This window comes from Leguminivora glycinivorella, chromosome 23 (assembly GCF_023078275.1).
Source record: "Leguminivora glycinivorella isolate SPB_JAAS2020 chromosome 23, LegGlyc_1.1, whole genome shotgun sequence".
NCBI classification, from domain to species: Eukaryota; Metazoa; Arthropoda; class Insecta; order Lepidoptera; family Tortricidae; genus Leguminivora; species Leguminivora glycinivorella.
Genome location: NC_062993.1, coordinates 5717097 through 5721850, shown reverse-complemented (window position 1 = coordinate 5721850; position 4754 = coordinate 5717097).

Below are 4754 nucleotides of genomic sequence, written 5' to 3'. Positions count from 1 at the left end.
AAACCGCAAATGTCCAACACCATACAACACAAATGCCTCACAGCCTTCGTCGTGCTTGTTCCATTATCAGGGTGCCTAGCCAATGGCATTTCTCCGACGCCAAACGAAAGCGATACACCGCTGGCTCTGTCGCGCCAATACGCAAGCGCGATAGAGATAGATATCTACTAGCGCTTCGTTTCGTGAGCGTTTCGTGAGCGTTTGTGCCATTCGGCTAGCCACAAGGATAGGATCCCAAGCCGGTGGTAAAGTAAAGCCGTCTTCTCTATTAAAGTTTGGATATTTCTTGATCTCAATGATCTCTCTCGATTTAATCCGTTTCCATAGTTTTATTTCACGAGTAACTATCGCGGTAACCGAAGACAATATTATTGCTAATATGGAATTACTATGAAATACTGAAGAGTAATGTCACCGTCAATTCATTTACTTTATATCTTTCTTTTTGACTTATTAAATAGAAATTATGTTTAAAAATAACTACTGTCCATATTTTTCTTCTAATTATGTCGTGCTTTACTTCGAGCACTGCATAATAGTACATTTCGATACAAGATTAAATTAAAACACGACCGAAGGGAGTGTTTTAAATCGACACGAGTTATTTCCTTTTCGCAATCGTACGACGTTTTTCAGTCTGTACTGATCATCTGTATGATCTACCGAAGTTTCGACCTATCATATAATGAACCACTTCGGTACATCTGTAGAAAAACGTCGTAAAACGAAAAGGAAATTCAACTTGTTTAAAACACCACAGTATAATAAAACTAGCCTGTTCTTTATCGACACTGGGTACAAAACAACATTGTTACACCACAGTATAATAAAGAGTACTATCGTACAGTATGGCCACTCCAGCTCCCCGCTGAAAGTGCCGCCCGCCCCCTCTCGGTTACCTCACAGTTACCGCCTGTCAAAAACGCGAACAGTCGACCTGTCATATCTCACTCATCCAAGCATGGTACGCGTTCACCTACACGAGCTTAGAATGTGTGCTAGCACCTCTTTCTTATATTTGATCGCCAGTGTCCGAGATGGGGTTACACTGTTAAGATGGAAACTGTCATGTCATGTTCCATTTCATATATCGTCACTACTTTTAAAAAAACTTGTATCTGCGTCTGTCAATGAAAAGAAAATTGTAGTAAGTATGTATGGAATGCATATAGACTTACTGCATTTTAACTTTGAGGAACAGCGTGAGATACGAGATTTTTTAAAAGTAGTGACGATATACAATACGTACCAATTAAATGGCAATTTAAATGAAATTACTATGTACTTTGTAGGTATAATGTGAACAGTAATTTGACTTGTAAGTAGCTATTGTTAGACTGCAATTGAGAGAAGTAAACTGCATTTTATTATTAAAGAACAACCATTTTCTGGAAAATCAACTTGTCTCGTTGGTTGGTACTCTATTTGACGAACCTTTTTGTTCTGAAGAAAATATTCGTAGGCAAAGATTTAACACATTGATCATCATCATTCTTGCGTTGTCCCGGCATTTGCCACGGCTTATGGGAGCCTGTGGTCCGCTGTGACAACTAATCACAAGATTTGGCGTAGGCACTACTTTTACGAAAGCGACTGCCATCTGACCTTCCAACCCAAAGGGTAACTAGGCCTTATTGGAATTAGTCCGGTTTCCTCACGATGTTTTCCTTCACCGAAAAGCGACTGGCAAAATATCAAATGACATTTCGCACATAAATGCCGAAATAGTCATTGGTACGAGCCGGGGTTCGAACCCGCGACCACCGGATTGAAAGTCGCACGCTCTAACCGCTAGGCCACCAGCGCGTTTTCAACATATTGATATTTGTAAATAATTCATATTAGGTATAACTCGTATCATTTTTGAACCTAGTGTGTTGGAAGCAAGTTTCGCTAGTTAGAGACCTTGGACATTATGTTAGATTTAAATAAATCCGGTTTTCAATGTTATTCGATCGAAAACCTCTGATGTTTTAGCTTTTAAGCAAATATTATAAGCAAAATGGTTGAAACAAGTTTTTAAAACGTGGTGTGACTTTGCAAGAGTTTTATGGTCACTGCGTCACTGAATTAATTTCGTACCTACACTTCGGTTTCGTATCTCACAAACCGGTATAAGTATACCACACTTATTTTAACATTTTAATCGGTTTTTGACTGTAAAAAGTTCAAAAAATAAAAAATAGTACATTACGATACTAGTGCGTAAAAAAGGAAGATCGAAACGATAAAATTATAACCTAACCACAAAATAAAAATTTTGAAAAAACCCCCGACCGTGACATAGTGGACCGATTTTCATAAAACATGGCTAAGAACACTCCCGACTAACTCAGCTTTCAAACAAAAAAAACTAAATCAAAATCTGTTCATCCGTTCGGGAGCTACGATGCCACAGACAGACACACACACAGACAGACAAACAGACAGACAGACAGACAGACAGACGGACAGACAGACAGACACGTCAAACTTATAACACCCCTTCGTTTTTGCGTCGGGGGTTAAAAACACGAAGGGAGTGTTTCAAATCGACACGAGTTACGAAATTATTTTTCGCACGCGTATCGTACGACGTTTGGCATATAATGAACTACTTCTCGAACTAGTGCGCAGACAAGATAAGTGGTTAATTTTTTGTCAGGTTTAAACTTCGAAGGGCCATCTGTACTGAAAAACGTCGTACCATACACGTGCGAAAGGAAATTCTTAACTCGTGTTCGTGTAGATTTAAAACACTCCCTTCGGTCGTGTTTTAATTTATCGCCACTCGTTTCGAACTTCCTTTTTCCGTAAAATGAAAATGAAAAATGAAAATGAAATATTTATTTTTCAAGTAGGCATATTACAATGCGCATATGAACGTCAAATAAAGCTACGCCGGCTCTAACCCTACGCCTCAGCCTCGAGAAGATTTCAGTCCCCCCTCAGTTGGGAGGGGGGTATCCACTATGGGACCGGCAAGAAACTCGGCGGGCAACTTCTTTTCAAAACATTACATCTTATAATTAACATGCATTAAATAACAACATACAATTTAACATGCAAAAGTATTCATCAAAGAATATGAACAGACTAGGTACTCTATGGAAATCAATTTCAATAAATTATATTATTGCTTAATAATACGTCGTTCTTCTTCAGAGAAAACATATCAAATTGTCATAGAAGAAAAAGATAATATGAATCTCAATATCATTAAATATGTAATTTACCTACACAACATAAAATATAAAATATTTGATGTGCTTTCTTATCTGAACTGTGTCCTCTATACATAATACAATTATTTTAATCGTACTTGTATCGTGATGTAAGTCCTTACTTTTAATATTGTCTTCGGTTACCGCGATAGTTACTCATGAAATAAAACTATGGAAACGGATTGAATCGCGTATAATGAAAGAGTAAACATTTCGAAACGTCGGGATGTATTTTAAATTCATTATACGCGATTTAATCCGTTTCCATAGTTTTATTCCTTACTTTTTTTTCTATAATTGAATTTGGCATTCTTGTCTACGCGGCCATGTTTGTATAAAACATCAATTTAAATAATCACAGAAAAAAAATCTAAAAATCGGCAATTTTATATGCGTGTTATTATAATCGTAAATAAGATGCGCAAATATTGTATTAGATATGCACTTAGTTATGCAATCACGTGCACCCGGTCACTCGTTTTATGAACGATAATATTTGCCTACGTGATTTTTACCGATTTCATTATGAGAATTTATTTTTGTCAAACCTATGGCAATTTAATATTCAACTCAGGACGTGATTTTATTCAGAATCTGTTATCTCTATAGCATCATGGATTTTGTTTTGTTAAATATTCATATTTGGTAATTAAAAAAAAACCCCTTTCAAATTTTTATATTAGATCGTTTTCTTTTCTACAGGTAAATTAAGTACCTAGTTTTTAGTTTAAAACAGTCCATTTTTATTTCGTCAAAGGTATTAAACAACAACAACAACAACATACAATCACGCCTGTATCCCATAAAGGGGTAGGCAGAACACATGAAACTACTTCAGTGCCACTCTTGGCAAATAAGGGGTTGAAGAAAACGAAACTGTGACATTGCAATGACAGGTTGCCAGCCTCTCGCCTACGCCACAACCACAATTTAACCCATATCCCATAAGGTATTAAAATAATTTCAAAATATGCATGACAGAAAATGCTCAATAAAAATGAAGGGTGGTACAGGTAAAAGTTAATACCTAGGCTAGTTTCTTATACTTACTTAAAATAAAATATTTTATGCAGTGAACGAAATAATGCACCACATAATTAGAAGAAAAATATGGACAGTAGTTATGTTTAAACATAATTTCTATTTAATAAGTCAAAGAGAAAGATATAAAGTAAATGAATTGACCGTGACTTCACTCTTCAGTATTTTATAGTAATTCCATATTAGCAAATCGTTTTGACAGTTCTTAAAAAGAAGCTGATTTGACTAGTAGGAAACTAGCCTATTATTTATGATCAAACGAACTTTTTCAAGTGCAGTACGATCGAAATTATATGAGTCGCATTGGAACCGTAATTAAAGTTTCTTGCACTAATTCAAAATGTTAATAGTATGTAGTATTTTACGAGTATGCAACAGGCGTTTAAAGGAGGTCAAAAAAGACTAGTGGCGTGGGTAAGTGGGTAAGATGCCACAAGTATTTTTTGACTCAGTTAAACACCGTTGTATACAATACTTTTTCTACGACCACGCACGTAGTTTTTAATAGTT